Source organism: Spermophilus citellus (genome assembly GCF_964194105.1).
Source record: "Spermophilus citellus genome assembly, chromosome: 5".
In the NCBI taxonomy this organism is placed as follows: Eukaryota; Metazoa; Chordata; class Mammalia; order Rodentia; family Sciuridae; genus Spermophilus; species Spermophilus citellus.
In genome coordinates this window covers 84689694-84716466 of record NC_138186.1, presented here as the reverse complement: position 1 = coordinate 84716466, position 26773 = coordinate 84689694, and the positions used below count along the sequence as shown (strand labels likewise).

The following is a 26773-nucleotide window of genomic DNA, read 5'->3' as shown; positions in this document are numbered from 1 at the left end:
TAGGACTTTTGCCTTTTCTTAGATTCTATGTTTTTTTTTTTTTTTTGAGCTCATGATTTTTATCCTACAGACAAGTTAATGTTTTTCTGATAAGTTCTATTTTTGATCAACTGGAGTTTTTTTAAACATTGCAATGAGATTTCACCTGAGAAAGCTGCAAGGCCTTTTGTGTTATGTGTTACACTTGTGTTACGTGTTGTATGTCTGTATGTCTGTGTGTGTGTCCATATATCATGCAGTGATATGACAATTGACAGATGAGGAGCGCTCATGAAAAATTAAAAATGGATCCAAATATCTTTGATTCACGTGATTCAAATGGCTCAATTTAAATTGGGTAAACAGATGAAAGTAAAGATGTCTTTAAAATTAAGCTTATAAGTTTTTCTAGGTGTTCAAAAAGGCCCTAATAAAATGTTGATGTCTATGAAATAATCTGCTTAAATTCAAAAGTTTACAAGTATTGTTTCAAAATGTGAACAAAAAGAGGTTAACAGATGAAAAAGAGAAACTAGAAGGTTCTAGGTATGGATTTAATAGAGGGAAAGTGTGTTTCTGGTTAAGAGTTTAAGTAATTAAGAGGGTTTAAGTAAGTGATGAAGAAGGTCTGTGCAAGTTGGTTATAAGTGTAAGTTTTTGAGCAAGTAATCTTAAAGACATTAAACAGCTGGTTAAACAAGTGCTGTTGTTTTAGAGAATTGTGCTATGTTATTTCTTTAAAAGCTAAACTTGGTTAATATAAAAACATCAATGTAATTGGTGCCATTAATGTGTTCATATCTTCCAGGTATACAAGTCTGTAAGGTAGAAGCTTTAGAAAGAGCATTATATCAAGCTGGTGTTCTAAAATTGTATGGTAATCTTAGGCTTAAAAGAAAAACATGTTGGAAATTTATTTATCATTTGTGTTCTAAAACTGGACTTATTATCAATAAGTTATGTAAAGTTCCATGTTACTTTCTACACTGAGATACAATTTAAATGTATTTTTAAGTTAATGAGAGCCTCATCTATGTAAAGGTTTTATTGCAAAACACAAAAGTACTTTGCTACTTTTCTACAAAAGGTTAAAAGCTTTCAGCCTTTCTTTAATTCTTGTTTTAGATGTGATATTATGTTGTGTTAGCTAATATTCATGTGAACTTGAGCAACAATTTATGTAGGCTTTGTAAAATGATGTTTAAAAAAAGCAAAGATCAGCTTCAGAACTATAGTATTTAAGATTTATGAAGAGCCCCACCTTACTTGAGATAAGGCTCTATGTCCCATCTCATGTGAAAGTGACTATGAAAGAAGTAGGCTAGATTTCAGTACACTTAAAATTGTGTCCAAAAGTTGGTTTTTGTCACGATTGCCAGGATCTCAAACAGGGGATATACTCCACCAAAATTCAAGGTAGCTATTATATGAACTAAGTGTTTTTACTCTTGATAATTTTATCTTGTAGTTTTCTTATAAATGATTTAAGATTGCCTGTTAATGTTTTGCAGAGGTACTGATTTAAGAACACACAACCTGGGTTCATTTAAGACAAGAAGTTATCACCTACAGGATAGAGAGATAGACATTAAAGCCCAGTACCCTTAATATAAGGCTGTTAACTTATTTTGCTGGATGTTTAAGATTAAGTTTTAAAATTAAAAATTTGGCTCTTGCCCTCTGAGTCAGTCTGAATCAGGGAATAGGGGACTTCTTCAAAGGGCTCTGCAACTCTAGGCCACATAACCTCCCGATCAGGGAGATTAATGAGACCAGTGGAGGGCAGGAAGCCAGTCAGTGCATTTGCTGTGAAGAGGAGGGTCATCAGAAAAGGGAGACATCCCTGATGCTTCCGAGGGAAGCCACATGGTCAAGCAAGGCCTGGACCCATCCTAGCGCAAATGGCACTAGCAGAACTGAGAAGCTGCTGTGAAGTTCCCGAGGACTCCCAGAGTAACTCAGCTGACTGTTAACAATAGATTGAAACAAAAGTCAGTTTGACTTGCTTCATCTTAAACACTTAGCAAAGACAGTCAAAGCCAAACACAGCTATTCCTGGACATTTTAATAATAATAATAGTTAAATGTAACTTCCATAAATAAGTAAACTGGAGGCTACAAAAGAGATTATCAGGCAGGGATGCCTGATAATTATCAAAAGGAACTGCCAGAGTAGTTTTTAGTTTAAGGCCTTTATTTCTAACCAACACAGGTAGGCTTAATGTTTGCTAGTATGGTCATCCAGCCCTAAGTAACAGAATTAAAGATTTCTCTATTAGACACAGGTCACACTAGTAAAAGGATTTTGCAAGATCAGATGATATAAAATTATTAAACTATATCTTAAGGGAAGGACAACTGTAACCCTAAAAGTTAAATGTTGTGTTTACATCCCTGACATTTCTGGTAATGTGACAAATATCCTTAAAGATTTACATGCTCAGATAGAAGCCATGTCCTCAGCAACCTTGTCATGGAAACAATATCTTAGCTCCTGGTTCTTGGTACTTCCTGGTGGAAAACATTGTTAGTCTTTGTCTTTGCCATCATACTCATTGGCATATTCCTGTGCTATGGGATTTATTGCTACATCAATATGGTTCCAGTACTAATGAATTCTTGTTTCTCTTATAGACCACCCATCACGCAGATGGCCTTCCAGTCTATTACTTCTCAATCAGACTTCTATCTTAGACTACTCGATAGACCCGATTTTTAAAGGGGGACTCCAAACTGCTTGCCCCAACATCGCCCCTTTTGTCAGCCTGAAGAAGCCAGAAAGATCTTCTTCGCCCCCTTTCCTTACAGCAGTAAGGAGTTCCCAAATTAAAGGGGGGAATGAAGCCAGATTTAAAGTTAGGTAGTCAGTGTAGTTAGGTAAATCGGGTCTAATACTGAGTAAAATCTAAAATGGAGGCCATGCTGGGAATGACTCAGGGAAAACACAGGACAACTCATGGAATGTTAATGAAGTCCCGAAAAGGCCCTAGGCCAAAGTCCACCTCAAAGAAGTGTTAATGAACAGCCCCCAGCAAACTTAAAGATAGCCCATCACAAAGAAGTGTCCCACCCCTCGGGCCTTCCAACCTACATTCCATCCCCAAAACTATAAGAAGGGGAAACAACCGCACTTCCACGGATTCCACCTCTTGGGTCCCCTTCTTCCTCCGGGAGAAGTCTTTTCTGCTGTCCTTTAATAAACTTCTAATCTCTACTCTGAAAAAAAAAAAAAAAAGATAGTGCAAACTAGAAATTCAACATGTACATTTGAAGAATGGCACAATACAACCCATAACGAGGGTCAATAATCCAAGGTCAAGAATTATTGATGTTGCCAACCAGTTATACCCTCACTAAGAATTTCTGCTAACCAGGTATATTGGTGACTAGCTAAGCAGGGTGACGCTGCCAGGAAGCAATCCTGCAAGAGGATTCTGACCTGGTGGCCATGGCAGAAGAGGTTTACCAAGACATCTTGACAAACCTCTTTAAACCTCTGAAGTAAACAACCCTGGCAGACAGAGAACAAGATTCCAGACCAGCTAATACTTTGGTGTCCTTTTCTCTACATCACAAAGATTAAAACTCCAAAATGAGTCCAAGACATCCAGGCTTGAAAAAAAATACCAGCACATAGCACAGTGAGTTATTCTTATGCACGTAGAGAACTCCAAGAAGAGTGGATAAGAGGACATTCAGTACTGCTCATTCCTTGTGGTCTCACACGCAGATCTTGACCTCTGACTTCTAAGTTTTCACTGCCCTCTAGAGGCCCATGAGGTGCTCACTTCCCTCTGGCTGCCTTCCTGAGCCTCTTGCTAGGCCTCAGATTCAAAGCACCACTATTGCTGATACTGACAACATAGTCCATCCATTCAAAGTTTCTCCCAGCAGCACATTCTGTGCATAATTAAATACACACAGTCCCAAACCAGAACACAGAAGCACATTTTCTCAGCATGTGGGACAGTTATCCCTCTCTTCACAGAAACTTTACATAATTCATTTGAACTCCTTTATCTGACCTTGTCTCCATAAACTGACAGAAAACAAAAGCCAACCCCTAAATCCAAAGGAACCATCTATTTTAATTATGTGCAAAATTCAAAGGAGGTCAAAATACTAAACTGGGAATACAAGGAACAGGCTAACTATAGACCTATCTCAGAAAAGGGCAATAAACTGAAAGGTGGCTGAGTTAAAAATCCCTTTAAAATGTCATTGCTCAGCTTCATCACCAGAAGTCTGTATAAAGGCACCGATGAAAGCAATGCTTTAGCTCATGTTTTTCTCATTTAGTCCTAATCCTTTCCAGCATCTGGTACAAGGACAATCAAAATGAAACTTAGAAGTCCTAAATTCTACAACCACTTCTGCTAAAAAGATGTGGGACCTGATCAACTCCTTTAACCTGCCGAGTCTCAATTTCTTCAACTTTAAAATTCGGGTCTGGTTTAAATGATCTGAAAGGACACTTGCAGCTGCAATCTTCTATAACCTCTGAATCAATTCTACTGCAGACCAAGTCCTGAAGTCCAGCAAGCCTTCATGTTCTGGAACAGTCCTACTGGCACACCACATGGGGTCTCTGTCTCAAGTTGGGTTTCCTCCACATTGGGTCAGAGAGCTACAGCAATTATAAATAATGATGTCCCAAGAATTCTTTCAAATAGAAAAAAAAAGAAATATTTATTTTTTTAAAAACTTACCCCCTTTTAAATAAGAATGACTTCCCTAAGAATTTTCAAATACTCAAAAACATCTTGTGATTTTTGCCTCATACCTTTTGACCTGACAACTAAGCTGTTAGGCAGCAGTATTGCAATGTAGCAAACTTGCCATGTTTTCAGTGAGCAGCGGTTACCACAAAATGAGAATTTTTTCTGATCAAATTCATAAATATTTCCTAAAAGTTGAGTACATAATTTTTTTCTCACTATAACTTGAGTACATTTTTTCTTTTTTTTTTCTTTTTCTTTTTTGGTAACAGGGATTGAACACAGGAGCACTTATCCACTAAGCCATATTCCAACTCTTTTTTTATATTTTATTTTGAGTCAGGGTCTCTGTAAGTTTCACTAAATTGCTGACTCTAAGTCCTCCTTACTCAGCTTCCTGAGCCACTGGGATTATAGGCATGTGCAGATTACCCTGCCAGCTAAAACAGATTCTTTTCTTTTTAATTTTTTTTTATTTTTTAATTTTAATTAATAATCTATTAATGGACACAATATCTTTATTTTGTTAATTTATTTTTATGTGCACAATGATCGAGCCCAGTGCCTCATACATGCGAGGCAAGTGCTCTACCGCTGAGCCACAACCTCAGCCCCTAAAACAGATTCTTAATACTTTTATTTCCACTCAACTGTACCAATTTTTTTCTAAATTAATAAATTAGTAGTGTTTTCTATCATTGTACTTACAAAATACAAAAGAGTAGGTACTAATTCTAATGTGCAATTAATCTTTAGGGTTATTTTTGGACAAATGAAGATACTCAGGAATAAGTCCAAGTGTTACAAATGGACAACTAATTAATTTCTCTACTAGCTCTGACAGGGTAATTTGCTATTCGGTCATTACCTCTTAAAGACAAGAAAAATATATAAGCATTTTTGTTGATATGATCAACTCTAGTTTTAAAATATTTTGCTTATAGAATGCTCATATTCTCAGATTTCCAGGGGAAATATATGCCAAAAAAAAGAAAAGAAATAAAACTAAGACTTCTCTGAACAACCTAAAATGTCATTAACATGGGAGTTCATTTTCATGTTAGTCAAACTCCATATGGTTTATTGGCAGAAAATTAAAAATTTCAATGGTCATTCATTTGAAAGACTAAACCAGGGCCTGAATTATGAGTCAAGGGTGATCTAGAGTCCAAAGTGCACAAGAAGAGCATATGGAAACTTTGTGATCAATCAAGACTTGTGTCCAAATTCCAAGGATCAATATGGTAAAAGGAAGCTGACAGCATAAGTCATCAAGGTGCATTCAGTAATTTTAGTCTGTTGGGAGAAAACATCATGGTTCTACTGAGGCCCATTTCCCATGAAATCAGATTTCCATCAGTGACTAAAGGGGTAAGGACTGGAAATTAACATTTATTGTAGTTTAAAAAAAAAACAGGGAACTAATAACAACTTAATAGAAGGTCAGGACCTTTTGGTTCATGATCAGATAACTAGGCACACTCAAGTAATAGAGTGAAAGGCAAAGAATTTAAAGCTGTGCCTTGATAAAGCAAGAGCCTCCCTCAAGACCAGCACATTCTAGATTTAGAGACTTCACACAACTTTCCCCTCCCCACCTCTGATAGAGGGGGTGGAGCTCTTGGAGATACCTGGCTTTGTTCCCATTGCCTCTGGAACTCCATAGATCTGATTCTAGATGGTAAAGCTCTTGATAATACGGCAGTGAGGAGGCAGGAACTGATGCTGTTTGTGAATAACCTATTAACAAGATCTTCCTTTCTTTTTAATTTATGGTTTGCCTTTTCCCTCAATCAAGTTCCTCTGATGAGTTGGAAAGAGGCATTCAAGTGGGGAAGGACAAAGTAACATAGAGATGGAACTTATTAACAATCCTTGAAAAGCATTAGTAAGATTCCTAGACCGTTTGAGTGCGAGTGTTAAAATTAAGAGATTCAATCATCAGTTTCCAAATGACTAAACCAAAGCACAGAGAGGCAATTGCCCTGCTCATGTTGACATTAGCCTACTGGTCACACAACCACAAGAAGAAACCAGGTCTCCTGCCTCTTAATCCAATATACACAGCTCTATAAGATTTTGCATCATACCTGATGGTCTTAAAATGGAGTTCTGGGAATGGTAAGAATTCCAGGAAACCATAGCTATTTGTCCCACTTGACACCAAATTTACTTGGAGATGATTCTATTGTTTTCTACTTATTGGTGTGCCAGAACATTTGATTTATTTAAAGTGTATCAGGTTTATAAAGGCCAATACTCTTGAGAAACATAGATGCAAAAATTCTCAAAAAAAAAAACTAGCAAAATGAATTCAGTAGCATAAGGATCATTCATTATTACAAGGATCATTCACTGTTATAAGGATCATTCACTGTTTAAGTGGAATTTATCATGAATGCCAAGATGGCTCAACAGACACAAATCATTAAGTCTGATATAAATCATATTGACACAACATAATGTAGGAAAACAACATGATTGTCTCAAGAGATAAAGAAAAGCGCTTGATAAAAATCAACATATTTTTATGATAAAAAATTAACTAATTAAATACACAAGAAATGTATCTCACATTACAGGCTATGGATGACAGCCCTACCACTGAAACTTTTCCTCTAAAATCAAAAACATGACAGGGATGCCCACCTCTCATTACTTCTATTCAATGTAATACTGGAGGTATCAGCCAGATCAATTAGGCAAAAGAAAAAATAAAAAGCATTTGAATTAGTAAAGAAGAAGTTAAATTGTTCTTGTTTGCAAATTACATGGTTTCATATATAGAAAACCCTAAAAATTCCACCAAAAAAATCACTCAAACTAATGAATACATTCAATAATTTTTAGGATACACAATCAACATACAAAAATCAGTAATCTTTCTATACTTTAACAACAACTATCTGAAAAACAAATTTTAAAAAATGATAACAACAGCAACAAGCTCATTGGCAATAGCTACTGAAAACAAGAAATGCTTAGGAATAAATTTAACCAAGGAAGTAAAAAATATATATATACTGAAAACTATAAAACACTGATGAAAGAAAGTGAAGAAGACATATTCAGTTTCCATATATTCTGAGGTAACCAATGAAGCATCAAAAATATTCAGGAAAAAAAATTAGTGTTTGTATTGAACATGTACAGACTAATTTCTTGTTGTTATTCCCTAAACATTATCCTTAGTATAATTACAGTTTATATAGCATTACATTGTATTAGGTATTATAAGTAATCTAGAAACCATTTAAAATATGCATAAGTTATATGCCATTTTACATCAAAGAGGTGGGCATCATCTAGAGATTTTGGTATCATGGGGAGTCCTGGAACCTGTTCCCCATGAATACTAAGTGATAATTATAAATGGAAAGGTACCCCATGTTCACAGACTGGATAATTTATATTATTAAAATATCCATACTACCCATAGCAATATACAGTGTCAATTCATTCCCTATATAAATTTCAGTAACATTTTTCATAGAGATAGAAAAAGAATTCAAAAGAAACCACAATGACCCTAAATACTGAAAGCCATTTTGAGAAAACAAAGCCAAAAACACAAAGCTGGAGGGCATCACACTGACTTTAAATTATACCACAAAGCTATAGTAATCAAACCTGAATGGTACTGACATAAAAACAGAAGTTTTCAAAGAGAGAAGATTCTAAGTGTTCTTATCATAACACAATAATAAACATGTGAGACAATAAATCTGTTAACTTGATTTAGCTATTTACAATGTATATCTCTTACAAAACATCATTATACAATATATAGGCAATTTTTTTATTTTTCAATTTTAAAAAATTAACAAATTTTACTTTAAAAACAGGTCTAAACTGTGCATTTTATCTATACTGTTGAAATATAGAAACAAAAATAAATACATAATGGGTAAATTTAGATCTGCTAGACCTATAGTGCCCTCCAAGAGGAAAATGGTTTAATCCTAGAATGAAATGGAAAACCCAGGAACAACTTAGGAACACCTCATCTCAAAATAGAAAACAAAAGAGAACTGGGAGTGTATCTCAGTGGTAGAGCACTTGCATACATGAGGCCCTGGGTACAATTCCCATTACGACCCCCCGCCAAAAAAATAAAGAAGTCCAAGAAGAAGCCCAGGCTGATATGTTAGAGATAATATGTTTACCAAGCATGCCCTTAGAATGAGTCTGGAGCTTCAAGGGCACCATTTTAAAAAACCCACATCCACAGGCATTTTTCATATATAGCAATCATAAAGATTTGTTTCTAAAACTAGCTAACATTTTTCTAATTCCCAAATGTAATGCCAAGATTTGAAGGGGAAAAAACATAGGTACTAGCAACATATGTTGGAATGGACATAGTATAGTCAAGTCAATAAAATAGGATCCCAGATGACTCCTCACACCAATCCTAACATAAGTAGTCAGACAAAAAAAAAAAAAAACTTGGTTTCCAGATGAAACACCAAGTTTGGAAGCTAAAATGACTCTCTCCCAAACAGGATATGGCGAGACTCCATAGGCAGAGGGTGGAAAAAATGTCTGTTTCTCTTTCCCCTGCCAGGTCATTCTGTGTCAGGACACCCACTACACTTTCTCAGGAATCTGCTGCCTCTGAGGAGTCTCCATCACATGCCAACGGCTTGACCAGGGTGGGACTATGTAAAATACATACAACAAGAACCCATTAAAAGCTCTTGGCAAGTGAGACAATGCTGAAACTCTCCCTGGGTTTATTATAACTCAAGCGCCTTGCAACAATTATGGAAAAACAGTGATAATAGGAACAGTGATAATTTGAAGGCATGTTGAAGCCTTTACACAGGAGTTGTTATTGTTGTTGTTTTAAGAGAATATCTTCCCTTAAAGATACCTGCCCTAAAGTATCTTCCCTTACTTCTCTTTCTCTGAGAAACCTAGATTCCTCATTAGTAGGAAAAAAAAAATGGCAATACCAAAGGAGAATTTCATATCTTGGCTATCTATTGCTGATATACTGAGAAGTGTCTTCCTGTGAATTCTTTTGATCTTCAGTCTCTGGAACACAGGGCACCTATAAGGCAGACCCAGTCACAAATGAAAGCCACATAAATAAAAGACAGATATGGACAGAATTAACACCATTTGGAACCTATCTTGGAAGATTTTCTCCAATCCCACAGCCAAGGCCTGTTCTACCTTTCATTCCAAGGAGCACCCTGCCACTGTCCATTTACAGTTTTGGCTCAGGCTTTAGAGATTTTTTTTTTCTCCCTGTAATCCCAACAAGGATAATTTTAACTTTTCACTAGTTCAGAGATTGTAATCTGCCTCCTTGAACTTCACTCCATTCCTTCCAAATTTATTGGCAGTGGAAAAATGTTTAACGGGCCCACAGAAATTTGCTGGAAGAGATGAAGTTTCGCTGGTTGCTATTTAAAGTTCTTCCTTTTATCAAAGCAGCTAATAGTTGAATGTAATCAATTCTGTACATATCATTCTAAAATGGAGATGATTCTTCTAAAACAGTGCTTCTTATATTTAAAACTGTTTAAGACTTCACCTGATGGGCTTGCTAAGACATAGATATGTGGGTCCCACCTCCACAGTTCTGATTCTGCAAATCTGGAATGAAGCAAATGAGATCACATTTTGAGATCAACCTTTTATAATAGCCTACCAGCCTCTGCAGGTTATACAAACCAAATCAAATAAATGAAAATCTAGATATTATGTCATGTGTAATTATTAGTTTCAATCTTGTTTTATGCAAGTTATGACTATGGCAAAAGCACTATTATAATTTTTAAATGCAATGGGTAAATTTGAACGACACTTTATATGCATATTATCATTTCATAAATAAGTATGCTGTAGACTCAATGAGCTGTCACTCCAGATTTCAGAAGTACAGAACCAAAGCCTAGAACTTAAAAGGTCAGCACAATCCTATGGTGCTTTATAGTGTTCTGTGCTGGCAATCAGCAGCTTGGTTGTAGCTTTCATTTCACACGAAGATCAAGTCTGAAAGAAAGACCCTCAAGAAAAGTTGAAAAATTCCTAGCTTAAGGAAGTTGATATTTGCCCTTAATTGGGTAGGATGTCCAAACTGAATATTTCCAGATACTGAGGAAACGAAATAAAAACAGGGCTTCTATAAGAACAGATAAGACACTTTGGGAACCGAATTGAGATTTTAATATTGTCATTATCTTATGATAAGGGAATAAGGAAATGTGAGGCACAGTCCAGTTTACTGCTGTCTTTACCAAATACTTAAGATAAAAATTATGTTTTAAGGACATCCTTACTTTTGACATGCTTAATTTTTGTAGCATTGCTATTTTCTCCTGATTTTTCCTTTCTTTGGGCTGTCATTGGTCTTTGCATATCTATTAGAAAATAATTCCAGTCTCTTTCAGCTCAGTTAATAAAAGAATTTTTTCATATTTAGGGCTAAACAGGAAAAAAAAACTGAATTCTGAGAGTCAAGATGTGCAGTGAGAATCAAAGTGATAGATGCCACAAAGAAAGGCAAGGATTCACAAAAGACACTGCGGAACATTTAAATCTCACACAGGGGCATTGATCATTAGAGGAGCACTTTACTCAGTCTTTGGAAGGGCTGTATTTTCATTTATTTAGAATATAGCAGGTGCCCTATCATTTTTTGTTCTAGATCAGAGGTTTCTAGGTTCTTTAATTAAGGAAGGGTGCTTTTTATTGCCTCCGGATCTTAATATGCAGATGCTGTGATCAGTAAGCACTTGACAACTATTTGTTCTAAGTGCTGGATATATTAGAAAAGGGGTCTGACAATTCTCCTGCTCACAAAAAGCGTTTAGTAGTTGTGCACATAGACCAGTGAATATGGAATACCAGGGAAAGCTGTGCAGAACAATTTCAATGCAGTCTGACATCTGAAGGATATATACCAGAATAAATGGAACTAGTCAGGCAAAAGGGTGAGTGTTTCATGAGGAAAGAGCTGAGTGCCCCAAAGATCAGTGGTGAGTGATTTCATATTTAAAAAATAGAACTGAAAGGAATTTGGTATAAATGTAGTACAGAAGAGTGAGGTCATATAATAACTGGAGCAACCATACGACTTATCAACCAAACATTCTAGAAACAGAATGGAGTTGCTATTAATAAAAGCATTGGAACAAAAATAGTTTGGTCACTTTAATTGTCCACATTAAGGAGATTGGACTTTATTTTAAAGGTATAGAAGAATCCGTGAGAGAATTATAAATAAAAACACGGTGTGATCACATTTATATGTTAGATAATTCTGGCATCTGAGAAGAAAACACAGCAGTTGAAAAAATGTTCCAGTCATTCAGCAAAATACAATATCTACTTGAAAAGAGAAAGTGCCTAAAAGAGAGTCATAGATTAATTCAAGGAGTCACAGTTTACCTAAGAGCCACAGAAACATAACTGGGCTGGAAAGAGAGCTATCATGAAGGTGCTTTCAACTTAGTTTGCTTTCAGAATCTGGCAGTTCATTCATGGTTATGCCTTCAGTTAAGGAGCCTTGAACCAGCTTACATTTTAAATAAGTGAGACTCCATCTTGTTACATATTGAAAATAAAAATCCATCATGCTACATATTGAAAATACTAACTAATGAACTCTTTCAGAAATTCGATACCAAAATAAATAGATAGATAGATAGATAGATAGATAGATAGATAGATAGATAGATAGGGTTGACTGGATATCCCAGTTCTCTATTGTCATTTTTTATTTCATTTAATTTCACCTTAGTTATAAGTCTGTTATTCACTCACTTTACATAATGAAGATTTCTTCGATGTAATAACAAGAAAAAAGTCTTTAAAAAATGAAAGAAACGATCTGGAGTTGTAGCTCAGTGGTAGAGCACTTGCCTAACACATGTAAGGCACTGGATTTGATCTTCAGCACCACATAAAAATAAATAAATAGAGGTATTGTGTCCATCCACAACTAAATATATGTATATATAAAATGAAAGAAAAAGTTGATATGTTACATTTCATCAAAATTAAGAACTTCTACTTTTAAAAAGACATTGTTAAGCAAATGACAAGAAGCCACAAACAGGGAGAAATATTTTCCTATTCACATGTCTGGTTAAAAACTAATGTCCAAGTATATATATTTTTAAAAATTCCTAAAAAACAATAATAAGAAAAACAAACAATCCAATAAAAGTACAAAAAATGAACAAGCATTTCACAAAGAGTAATACATGAATGGCAAATAAGCATCCAAAAAGATGTTTAACATCATTAGTTGTAAGGGAAATGCAAATTAAAACCAGAAATTAAAATAACTACACATTTTATTATAATGTCTATAATTTTTTTTAAAGGACTGAACTGTACCAAGTACTGGCAAGAATGTGGAGCAACGGAACTTACAGACATTACTGGCAGGACTATAGACTAGTTCCACTCCTTTGGAAAATAGTTTGGCAGTTTCTTAAAAGTTAAACATAAACCTACCATACAATCCAGCCATTCCAGCATTCCAGTCACAGGTATTTATCCAAAAGTAATGAGAGCACCTTTTTGTAAAAAAAAAAAAAAAAAAAAAAACCTATACACAAATGTTCATAACATCTTTATTTCTAATAACTAAAAACTGCAAACAACATATGACCATCAAAAGGCATGTAGGTAAACAAACTTTGACATTTCCATACAGTGGAATACTGCTCAACAACAACACCAAAAATGAACTACTGATACAAGCAACAAGGAAGACCTCCAAAAAGCCAGACCCCCACTCCAAAAAAAATATATACTATATGATTCCATTCATGCACAATCTAGAAAATACAAAATAATATACACTGACAAAAAGTATCAGTGAGAATGGGGAAGACATAAGAAGGGAGATGACTTCAGGGAGTGGGAGATATATATGTTAATTATCTTGAGTATGATGAAAGTTTTACAGGTTCACATGTCAAACCTTTTCAACATGTACACGTTAAAGTGTGCAGTTTTTGTACATCAATAAACCAATTAAAAATTTAAAATGGAAGAAAAACATCAATGACCCACCGTGCTGATGAGGTGGCAAGAAAAATAATCCTTCACAAGATCATCACTCACTCTGGAACTGGTTATCCACATTTATTTACCCTCAAAGATGAGCAAACAGTGCAAGAAAAAGCCAGGCCAAAAGTGAGCTATTAAGTAGAGTGATCATATATCCCAATTGTCTGGACCAGTTTCAGCTTACACCTATCATTTCTAGAAAAAGTATTAATTAAATGCCCTTTCACTCTCAAAAGTGTCCTGATTTGGAAACAGCCAATTATATGGTCACAGTCACTACACTCTTAGCCAACTAAGGAGGTACAATTTTTCCTAGGTAGGCAAAACAGAAAAACAAACTGAAAATCACACAAGTAACTATCTTTAAAAGAATTTTAAATTAGGTTGAAGAGCATCCAGAAAAGTCTGCTAGCCAAGTTAAAATTGGTTTTCAAATTATAAACAAAATAAACAAAGCAAAACGTACTTTATTTTTTTTTATTTTTATTGATTATTTATCGCATTACATAGTTCATGATATATCATCTTTCATACATTAGACTCAAATTGTGCTTTGAACTCCCATTTTCACCCCAAATACAGATTGCAGAATCACATCTGTTACATATTCGCATTTTTACATAATGCCATATTAGTGACTGTTGTATTCTGCTACCTTTCCTATCCCCTACTATCCCCCCTCCCCTCCCCTCCCCTCCCATCTTCCCTCTCTACCTCCCCTGCTGTTGTTCAATTCTCTCCCTTTTTTTTTTCCCTCCCCCTTGCCCCTCATAACCTCTTATAATTTTATGTATCCTTGAAGGTCTCCTACCATTTCCATATGCTTTCCCTTCTCTCTCCGTTTCTCTCCCCCCATTCGTCTTTGTTTACTGTAGTCTTTTCCTCATGCTCTTTCTTCCTGTTCTGTTCTTAGTTTTTCTCTTTATATCAAAGCAGACATTTGGCATTTGTTTTTTAGGGCTTGGCTAGCTTCACTTAGCATAATCTGCTCTAATGCCATCCATTTCCCTGCAAATTCTATGATTTTGTCATTTCTTAGTGCTGCATAATACTCCATTGTGTATAGATGCCACATTTTTTTTATCCATTCATCAATTGAAGGGCATCTAGGTTGGTTCCACAGTCTAGCTATTGTGAATTGTGCCGCTATAATCATTGATGCAGCCGTATCCCTATAGTGAGCTCTTTTAAGGTCCTCAGGGAATAGTCCGAGAAGTGTGATAGCTGGGTCAAATGGTGGTTCCATTCCCAGCTTTCCCAGGAATCTCCATACTGCTTTCCAAATTGGCCTCACCATTTTGCAGTCCCACCAGCAGTGTACAAGTGTACCCTTTTCCCCACATCCCCGCCAACACTTGTTGTTGTTTGACTTCATAATGACTGCCAATCTTACTGGAGTGAGATGGTATCTTAGGGTGGTTTTGATTTGCATTTCTCTGATTGCTAGAGATGGTGAGCATTTTTTCATGTACTTGTTGATTGATTGTATGTCCTCCTCTGAGAAGTGTCTGTTGAGGTCCTTGGCCCATTTGTTAATTGGGTTATTTGTTATCTTATTGTTTAATTTTTTGAGTTCTTTGTACATTCTGGATATTAGGGCTCTATCGGAGGTGTGGGGGGTAAAGATTTGTTCCCAGGATGTAGGCTCTCTATTTACCTCTTTTATTGTTTCTCTTGCTGAGAAAAAACTTTTTAGTTTAATTAAGTCCCATTTGTTTATTCTTGTTGTTAACTCTTGGGCTATGGGTGTCCTATTGAGGAATTTGGAGCCTGACCCCACAATTTGTAGATCGTAGCCAACTTTTTCTTCTATCAGACGCAGTGTCTCTGATTTGATACCTAGCTCCCTGATCCATTTTGAGTTAATTTTTGTGGATGGCGAGAGAAAGGGATTCAATTTCATTTTGTTGCATATGGAACGTACTTTATTTTTTTTAAGAGAGAGAGAATTTTTTTTTAATATTTATTTTTTAGTTCTCAGCAGACACAACATCTTTGTATGTGGTGCTGAAGATCGAACCTGGGCCGCATGCATGGCAGGCGAGCGCGCTACCACTTGAGCCACATCCCCAGCCCAACAAAACGTACTTTAAATGAAAATCAAAATATAAGCAAAAGGATCAAGATCCATTTTAAAGACCGATTAGCGCTTCCGTTGATTCATTTAGTACTTGTAAAGCATCAGGTATTATGCTAAAATGCAGGCAACACATTTTGAATGAACAGCATGAACAAATAGTGTTTGTTGCAAACCAGACAATCTTTGCAAGACAATGCAGAGACCAAGCTAGCTAGTTTTAAAAGTGAGATTATTTCTTTTTTTTTTTATTGGTTGTTCACAACATTACAAAGCTCTTGACAAATCATATTTCATACATTAGAATCAAGTGGGTTATGAACTCCCATTTTTACCCCAAATACAGATTGCAGAATCACATCGGTTACACATCACATTTTTACATACTGCCATATTAGTGACTGTTGTATTCTGCTACCTTTCCTATCCTCTACTATCCCCCCTCCCCTCCCCTCCCATCTTCTCTCTCTACCCCATCTACTGTAATTCATTTCCCTCCATGTTTGTTATCCCATTCCCCTCATAACCTCTTATATATAATTTTGTATAACAATGAGGGTCTCCCTCCATTTCCATGTGATTTCCCTTTTTTTCTCCCTTTCCCTCCCGCCTCATGTCTCTGTTTAATGTTAATCTTTTCTTCCTGCTCTTCCTCCCTGTTCTGTTCTTAGTTGCTCTCATTATATCAAAGAAGACATTTGGTATTTGTTTTTTAGGGATTGGCTAGCTTCACTAAGCATAATCTGCTCTAGTGCCATCCATTTCCCTGCAAATTCCGTGATTTTGTCATTTTTTAGTGCTGCATAATACTCCATGGTGTATAAATGCCACATTTTTTTTATCCATTCATCTATTGAAGGGCATCTGGGTTGATTCCACAGTCTAGCAATTGTGAATTGAGGAGCTAAAAACATGCAATGGAGAAAGGATAGCATCTTCAACAAATGGTGTTGGGAAAACTGGAAATCCATATGCAACAAAATGAAACTGAATCCCCTACTCTCGCCATGCACAAAAGTCAACTCAAAGTGGATAAAGGAGCTAGATATCAAATCAGAGACTCTCCGTCTGATAGAAGAAAAAGTTGGCTCCGATCTACAGATTGTGGGGACGGGCTCAAAATTCCTTAACAGGACACCCATAGCACAAGAGTTAATAACAAGAATCAACAAATGGGACTTACTTAAACTGAAAAGTTTTTTCTCAGCAAGAGAAACAATAAGAGAGGTAAATAGGGAGCCCACATCATGGGAACAAATTTTTACTCCTCACACTTCAGATAGAGCCCTAATATCCAGAGTATACAAAGAACTCAAAAAATTAGACAATAAGAAAACAAACAACCCAATCAACAAATGGGCCAAGGACCTGAACAGACACTTCTCAGAGGAGGACATACAATCAATCAACAAGTACATGAAAAAATGCTCACCATCTCTAGCAGTCAAGGAAATGCAAATCAAAACCACCCTAAGATACCACCTCACCCCAGTAAGATTGGCAGCCATGACGAAGTCAAACAACAACGAGTGCTGGCGAGGATGTGGGGAAAAGGGTACTCTTGTACACTGCTGGTGGGACTGCAAACGGGTGCGGCCAATTTGGAAAGCAGTATGGAGATTCCTGGGAAAGCTGGGAATGGAACCACCATTTGACCCAGCTATTGCCCTTCTCGGACTATTTCCTGAAAACCTTAAAAGAGATTATTTCTAATGGTGTCAAAAAAGTCTTAAAGGCAAGGACAGAAATCTGTTGCAAGAGTTCCCTGCCTTCCATTTCTACAAGTAGAACTCTTCATTTCCTTCAAGGTACTATTTTGTTTGGGCAATATTAGCACAAGGTAAATATTGATTAAAGAATTAATTAAGTTTTATTCAATGTCTTTTCTCCCAGTGATTCCTTAGGCTAAATTAATAGTTTCTGCCAAAGACAACCATTAGTTGCTGATGGGACAAAGCCTCTTTATTAGGTCTATATATAAATGCATAGGAGTTGCAATCGCCTTTTTTTAATCCTATTACATATTACAGCATAGATTTCAGGGATAATTAAGAACAACTATTCACTGGAAACATGGAAATTAAATTGAATATTAAATGCACAAAATATAATCAAATATCATTTTTTTAATGTATAGGATGGAAGGATGGAAAGCCCAATTCAAAGATCCTGGGCTTTTATCTTTAGATGATAGATTTTAAATCTCCCACAGCTGACATGGTAGGGTATGGGTGTCTTTAGCAAGCAGTTCTGTCAACCCCAGCCATCACTCCTCATTTATTACTCAACAGCATGCCAGGAAGAAACCTTAGGTCACAGGTATGCACTGAATGTGTTATTAATTTATCCTTTGGATATTCAAGATTTATCTGACATGAAAACTTTGATACTCATGTCACACTAAAGTCTTAAATTTCATAGCTGTTGTTTGGACTCTCATTTTCAATTAAACCAAGTATGGATACTAATGTTGATGGCAATGAATATAAAGCTTGTAATCAACAGATATGACATAAAATCTGTTTTTAATATGACCTATAATAATTCCAAGATACATGTCTGAATACCATAAATTAATTGGGTGGTATTCACCTCAGGTCTCATTCACAGTGATGGGAAAATATAGGACTCTAAAGAGGCCCAAGACCAGCACAGTTCCCATAGATAGTCTCCTTTATTTTGTTTAAGGATGTAAGTAGAGCTCTTCATTTCTCCCACGAATCTTATTAGCATCCCGAGAGAACAAGCCACATATGAAAAATGTAGAAAAAGACAAAAGTATGCATAACTGGGGTGGAGGGAGCCAAGCAAGGCCCCTTGAGATGTATAGACACCAACCCATGTGTCTGGTTGCTTGTGGAAGTAAGTGCATGAAGATTGCTGACGGGTTTGCAATCATATCAAATATCCACAGGACATGTCAAGTGCACGTGCTAACACTCATTCCAAAATGAGACAATGTTCATATGGCTCTTTTAGAAAGTCCTTACAGATGGGCACGATTATATCTCACTCCTTTGTTTAAAAAATAATAATAATTTGTAAAAAAAAAATTGAAGTGAAGGTTTCATATAAAAGAAGAATTTGTGTGATTTTATCCATTACTCTGAATAGTGCATTTTTTTTCTTGTTGTAGTTTAATTCCCATGTTAAGTCAGGACACCATTTATGGCTTAAGAAAATTAGGAGAAATAAAAGGTCGGTCTAGGGTTAGATGTGGTAGTGGAAAACTATCTGGCTGGTATATTTCACAGAATGTTTTGCAATCACTTTTAAAATCTCTGGAAAGCTAATGTTGAAAACCTTTATAGAAATTAAGGAGTTATTGGCAAGGCCTGTTGACTGAGACAGCTCAGTGGAAATATACCAATCCCAAAAAATAACTGATGTTCGGGTTCTCTCATCATCCAACAATTGACTGCCATCTAGTGGATGTATTGCAGTCTAGCATGAGTTGCTTAACAAAAAAAAAAAAAAATCAACAACACTCATTGAATAATGCAATAATTTCTTTGGAATAAGAATAGCAGGGTGGGCTGGGGATTTAGCTCAGTTGGTAGAGTGCTTGCCTCAAATGCACAAAGCCATGGGTTCAATCTCCAGTACCACCAAAAAAAAAAAAAAATAGCAGGAGCTTATGCTACAACACATGTAACAAAATAAACCATATCGAATGAGGACTTCGAAAGTTTCTGTAGTCTTTCCTTGACAAGACTTTTGAAAAACAGATCATTTTTATACTTGACTAATTTAAAACCAATTTCCCCTTAAATCCAGCAAGAGAAAATTAAAAGAGAATTGCCACTTTCTGTTCTCTCTGCATATCATTTCCATAATTGTTCAAAAAATTAATTTATTTCACTTCAGCATACTATAATATTATAATTTTAATATTTCTGTATTGGCTATTAAGCACCTTTAATAATAGATGCTAAGGAAAACACAAAAAAAGTAAGAGATATAGCTCAGCCCTTAAATTTAACAATGCAGTCATGGAGAAATATAATAATCCAAACACAATAATTAGCAATCATCCTAACTTACATAATCCAAAGGAAAGAGAGTTCCATGAAAAGGGAGTAGCCAAAGAATGTTTAAAGAGATGCTTTAACTATGTTATATAATTTGGATATAAGTGATCAAATCTCTGAGCCTGAAGTCAGTGGAGATAGTTTTTTTATAGGAGAGGGAGGGAAAATGGATCAATAATGAAATAGTCTAAAGGGTAGACAGGCTAGATGAATCTGAACTGTATTGCAGTCTCATCAACTATCACCTGAACGAGGTCTAGAATGCGGTCTAGAGCATTGAGAAGATCTTTATGAAAGAGTTACATAGTTACATAGCTATTACCCTTTGAGTTCCTAGAACCTCCTTTATTTGCCCTTGGTTGAGCAATCACTGGCTAATTGTAAATGGAAACAAATTCCTGTAATTGGACTCTAAGAATACCCTCTTGTAAGCCTCTCTATGAAAAAGAGAGAAAAACTTTTGATTGCCAGACTCTTAAAAAGTCTGGGAAAGGAAACAAGGAGTCTCCAGAGCCAGGTGTATTAGTGAATTCCTCACTTATCCCTCCAGGTATTTCCTCTTGCCAAAGGGTGGAGCCAAAGGGCCCTTGGGAGTCTCCCTCAGAGTGTGGACTCCCTTTTGTTCTCCTCTCATTTCCCTCCAAACAGCCTTTTGTTAGTTCAAAGCTTAAACTAAACTTCATCTTACTTTAACATGAACTTTAATGTGTTTTATATTTTAAAGCAATTCTTGGTTGTAGAGTTAATTTTTTTCTGTTCTCATCTGCCAATTCTTTGGCTTTGAGGCCCCATCTGTTTGTAAGACCTAAATCATAATTTAAAGTATCATTTGTTGTATGTCACAGGCCCTTTTCTTCTGTTCTTTTATTCAATCTTAACAAAAACCCTATAAAGTGAGGATTATTTTCTCACTTTTATAGATAAGAAAATCAATGTTCAGAGAGTATGCAAATTATCTAACATCCAAATTATCCAACAGTAGCAAGGCAGAGGCTTGATTTTTTTATCTTTCCAATTTCAAATCTTGTATATATGTGTATGTGTTGTTTGTTTGTACTGGACTCTGCTGCTTTCTCCTAAGAAATATATTTCAAAGAAATATTTTGTCTTCTTTTGCCCTTCTTCTGTAGCCGTAGTGTCTAGATACATTTCCTCACAACTCAGAAACATCGATTCAATCAAATAAATTAGATATAGAAAAGAACTTTTAGATCAGGAAGTACAATTTCCTGCCAAGAATAGGATGTTTTCCTGTAAAACATTTATTACTCCAAACATATTTATAATAAATATCACATTTTCCTATTACACCTATGAAATCATCCCACAATATTCAAGAATGCCATTGTAAATGCTATCAAATGTGTCCCATCTCCCCCTCAGGCTCCCTCAGCTAGTTTTCCACCCTCCAACTTTTCAACTTATCAAATGATAACATTCTTCCATTTCCACACAAAGGAATCATTTCTTCAGTGGGTAAACTTTCACTCAATTCCAGTGACAGGACAAGGTTAATCAGAGACTTTTTACTACTGGCAAGAGATTTTGCCAAAGATCAAGGTGACCTGAGTCCAAACCTATAGAAAGGCTGGAGCCCCATCTTGGTGGTTACATTTCTAGTAAATACTTGCTCCTGAAGGGAAGAGGTATAGGCAAAAACCCCATATGAATCCCCTAGTCCTCATAGATTAGTAATTGGCTGGCCTTTTGACACAGTCAATGAAAATTTCCTAGAGAGAAGAAAGTTCTGGTTATTTCGGGGGTCTCACAAGCATGAAAGAAATTATTTTCTGGCCATAACCACATGAATTTCACTGAGAACAAACTGCACTTGGTGCCAACTAAGCTCTACCAAGCTGAGAAGCCTGGAATCTCAAGGCTCTTCAAGGAAACAAAACCAAAGTCAATCTGCCACTGCACTTTTCTAATTAACCAAGACATTTACAAAAAAGGCAATAAAGATTTAGAAAACTTCATAAAAACTTGCAGTAATGTTCAATGATCTCTTAAACTTCAAAGGAATTCTAGGTCTACTTTGGTGACTCTATCTATATGGAGATATCAGAGAAGATCTTGAAAAACTGAAGCCAGATTCAGAAAGCAATGGCTTCCATCAGAGTTGGAAATGCATCCATCCATGCAAGGGATGCCCAAGAACACCAAGTACCTCTCCTACTGAAGATCCATTTTTCAATTAACAAAAGTTAAAAGATTTGTCTGAAACTTAACTGGTGCAAGAGGCAAAAATGAGGTGGGGAAACCCACAGTCGAAACTTACCATGCTGGAAGCTACTGAAAATCTATAAAGAAAAGCTTAACAGTAGCTAACAGCACTAAGTTCAAATCCTAACTCTGCCACTTACCACCTAGATAATTTGAATTCATTAGAACTTTACTTTCCCAATCTGAAATTTGGAACGTTATGAAGATTAAATTAAATAGTACCTGGAAACACTTGGCACATTGTCTGAACTATGTCCCCTCTAAGTGGACTTTTCAGAAATAAAAGGGGCTGCTAACATTGTGAATATTACTAATTGTCCACTAACAAAACAGAAGCATTATCTAAAAATTTTAAGCTAGTGTAACAGAGCCTTACTCTATCATTACCAACCTTTAGCAGGTACTCCAAAAGGCTGCTCAATGTCTTGATCATTCATTGCCCCCAGAATCATGTCAAATAGGCCATCCTAATACATTCATGTACAGAGTCTCTGAAAGATATGGAAGAGTGCATAAGACCCACGACATCAACAATTTATTAAGGCTAATCAACCAAAGACCACCAAGCACAAGCCCTACAAACCCAGATACAGCAAGGGAGGATGTTCCAGCACAAGGAGCTCCGCTAGAGCCTAGGAAGGAGGCATCCTTTCTAAAGGTGGAGTTCTATAAAAGATTCTGAGGAGGATCGAAAGGAAGCAGGAACCAGTTCTGGATTGGCTGCTGTTTTTGTGGCAAGATTAAGAAAAACAGGGATTACTAGGAATTGTATACTATCGTTAAGCAAAGTTAGTTTGGCAATTAGATGTCCCCAGGAAGAGGTAGGAATTTAAAAGGAGACCTTGGTGCATCATTCAGAGGAAAGCATTAGTCTCTCAAACACTGGACCCATTAAGACTTATAGAGCTACTACTTGACTTTGGGAGAAATAATGTCCTGTTAATGTTGCAGCTGATTTATTTATATCTGTCTTCTCAACTGAGGAAGGAAAGGCTGCTTTTTCCTTTTTAGTTTGAGGCAGTTTTTACTCTTTCAGTCCTAGGTAGGTTTTTACTTTTCAGTGGGCCCTAAAATCTTCACTTGGTGTAACCAGGAACTCAGTAATATCCCTTCAACTTCTCTGAAAGTCTAAATAGCACTACACCCTGCTCACTGATCCCAGCCTCCACAGGGAGTTGTGAGTGGCCTGATGGAAGTGATGTGCAGCACTGGGCAGAGCACATCCGGTGAGGGCCAACCTTCTTGGTTTGAGCCATCCCCACATCACCCTTTCTTAGAAGGTTGTACTGTTGGCTTATGTTATATTCATGGAAAGCTAAAATCCCCAGAGTCTTTCCCAGATGAACTGGATTGGAGCCAGCTCCCCTTTATACCTTCCTAACCAAACTTAACTGTTTAATTTTTAAGCCAAGCAAAGAACTTTACTGATAGCATTTTTCTTATAGGCTTCTCTTCTCAGTCAGTGCTGCAACAGAACAGAAGACTAAGAATCAGAAATCCCAGGTGCAAATTCTAGTTCTCCAACTACCTGCATAACTTGAATCAGGTCACTCCACCCCTCAGGGTGGTGTTTTTTGTAAAGTGAATATGCTGTCATTGACAATCCCTACAATTCTCTCCTCCGCTAACACATTACCATCTTACCTCTTGCTGCTGTCATAGTAGAAGTCAGTCTATTGTACTCGACTTTGTCTTTATTGTACTGATGAAGAAAATCATTCAGGAAGGTCAGTTAACCTGAGCAGCACCATATGGTTACAGGATTCTAGAAAGCACCATCAGAGTCTAAAGCCTGTGCTTCTTCCCCTACTAACAATGGTTTTCCCTTATTTTTTACTCATTATTGATCTTTCCCTCTCTGCTTCTATATGCAAAGCTGCAAAGAGTCTTCTCAGCTTTCCTGCCACCAGGTAACCTCCATCAACTATTCCATCCTCCTCCTTCACCTTTTCCACACAACTTCCCAAAGGGGCTGTTTGTAATTCATTTGCTTGTTTCTTTATCCCACTACAATCAGACTTGGTTTCCTACATGCTACTGAAACTGGCTTCTCAACCTAAGGGCTTTGTCTCAGTCACTATCATCACTGACCTCCACTACCGCATCTCTGACTCCGTTTCCTTCTCCCCAAGGTTGGCCTGAGATTTTGTTGAAATCGCCTTTTTCCTAGAAAACTTCAGCTATCCCCTCTATACAAATGGATGCTACATCTGCATAACCAGCTCTAACTTTCAGACATAAATGATAGGAACATTTACTGTATGATACTAACTTTGAATGGTCTCTCCTGGCATTTTCCCCTTCCTGCTACTCCGAGCTCAGCTGTTAGGGATCCTTAGGGAACTCCGCTTCCTGAAAAGCTGAAGGCTCCTCAGGCCCTGCTCAGACTCTAGCCTCATTTGCCAATATGCCCCACTAGATGGAAGTTCTGTCCAACTAGCTGTGGACAGACAGGTGGAAGCCTGTGTTCAAGAGCACTATGAGTGACTTGTTCCTGATATGGCGGTGGCGGCTCCTGATCCGGCTCTGTCCCCTTGCCAAAGCTAGCCTGGTTGGACCGAGACTCGTGAAGCAGGGAGATGGCATCCGAGCCACCTGTCTTGGTTAGATGGTTCTGGATTAGGATACTCACTGGAATACCCCACCATTAGTTAACATGCGGTGTCCAGGGACCTAAATGCTTATCCTCGAGAGCATTTGTATGTTATGGTGAATGCCAAATTTGGAGAAGAATCAAAAGAATCTCTAAGACAGTGATGATGATGTTGAACCTATTACTGAATTTAGATTTGTGCCTAGTGATAAATCAGCTTTGGAGGTGATGTTCACTGCAATGTGTGAATGCCAGGCTTTGCATCCAGATCCTGAGGACGAAGACTCAGATGATTATGATGGAGAAGAATATGATGTGGAAGCACATGAACAAGGGCAAGGGGATATTCCTACATTTTATACCTATGAAGAAGGATTATCCCATTTAACAGCAGAAGGGCAAGCTACACTGGAGAGATTAGAAGGAATGCTTTCTCAGTCTGTGAGCAGCCAGTATAACATGGCTGGGGTCCGGACGGAAGATTCAGTAAGAGATTATGAAGATGGCATGGAGGTGGAGACCACACCAACAGTTGCTGGACAGTTTGAGGATGCGGATGTTGATCACCGAAAATGATTTATGCTGCTTAAAAGTTCTGCTTATAACTAGGAGAGAACCTGGTGCCTCTTCCACTTTGGAGTGGGGTTGATGAAAGTCTTTCCTTCTCCAAAACTCTTAAACTAGTTCTTTCTCAAAACAGACTATACTGAGACAGCAAGTTGTCACCAGCAGAAGGAACTACGAACTTTATTAATAAAGGTGAATTAATTCATCCAAGGGACTTATAGTTTATCATTTACCCCAAAACTTTGTGTTAGGTACCCTATGAGTAAGCCTATAATTCCTGCCTTTGCTGTATGAATCATCTGTATGGTAGCAGGCCTGTGGTAAAAATGCTCAGGAGCTTGGAGTGTGGGAAGAAAAGGCAAATATCTCAGAGGGATCAGCCTTTGTTATTCTCCACAGAGTCAAGAGTCTTTTACTGATTTGGGGGCCAAATTAATTAATTCAGGCCTCTGTAGTAGCCTCTTGGGAAATATCCTAGCGACAGATCCTGCCACTGACAAGAATGTTTCTAGCTACCTTCTGCTCCTTCTGCCCTCTTTTACCAGTCTACCCTGTGTAGCCTCTTAGGTTATATCATTTAATTTCCACCCTCTTAGGTTAGTTTTCTGTAACAGAACAGTGAACTGAAATGAAAGTCCTCCAAGTACTTCTAATGATAATTGTTTTGTCTTTGTAATAACATAACAAATAAATTTACATTTTCTATAAAAAAAAAAGAGCACTATGAGTAACTGAAAGGGCAGGTGGAGGTCCATAGCAATGTTTAACAGGAGGTTAGAGAGCTAACAGGCATTTTGCCAATCTCTCATAAATAAGTACAAAAATATTCTCTTTTCATCCAGAAGAAGAACAAGTGATAAAGTTTAAGAGGAGTTCTGGTTACCTAGATGTGTAAATAAATATGGTTTGTTTTAGGGCCGAGAACATTTTTTAAAATCCTTGTCCATTTACATGTCATGGAAACAGTCAAAACAATCCATATGACAACCTTTAGTGCAAACAAGAATGGTCTGTACACATTGCTGAAATGAAGCAGGAACATGCCAAGAACAAAGCAGGGGAGCAGCTAAACTAAAGACTCAATCATGAAAAAAGATGAAAAATCTCTCTTTATTCAAAGACATGAAAACTAATTAAATATCTTTCAATGTTTTGTGAAGTTGATGGGAACTTCATTTGTCATAAGATTTGGAGATATTGAAGAAAAAAAGCTTACAACCCAGAAAGACCACCACCATCACTTCCTTCACATCCCCAAATTAATATTCAATATAAAACTAAATTGAGACCTTTTTAAAAGACCCCATCATTTAATCTCAGGGTATGATAAAAGCTAAAAATTAAAATGATTCTTAAGATTTTTCTGTAAATTCTCACATGAATTTTAGACTATTTACTGAGGTTACTTCCACTTATATTTTCTAGAATATCCAGGCCTGCGTGAAGACAGAGGGTTATTTTAAAATCAGTGCCACATGTTGTAATATAATAATTAGGTCATGTATGCAGTATTAAGGGCAGTTTTATTTTCTGTCTCTTCTTGAAT

The 26773-nt window shown here is 36.7% G+C and overlaps 1 pseudogene across 1 annotated transcript in view; it reads left to right on the top strand.

The window, feature by feature from the left end:
- Nucleotides 1-25932, top strand: part of LOC308649437 (methylosome subunit pICln-like) — a 128401-nt pseudogene extending 102469 nt beyond the window's left edge. Inside the window, exon 3 of the transcript in view lies at nt 24615-25932. The product of the transcript in view is annotated as a methylosome subunit pICln-like (transcript). The remainder of the gene's footprint in view (nt 1-24614) is intronic.
- The last annotated feature ends 841 nt before the right edge of the window (nt 25933-26773 follow it).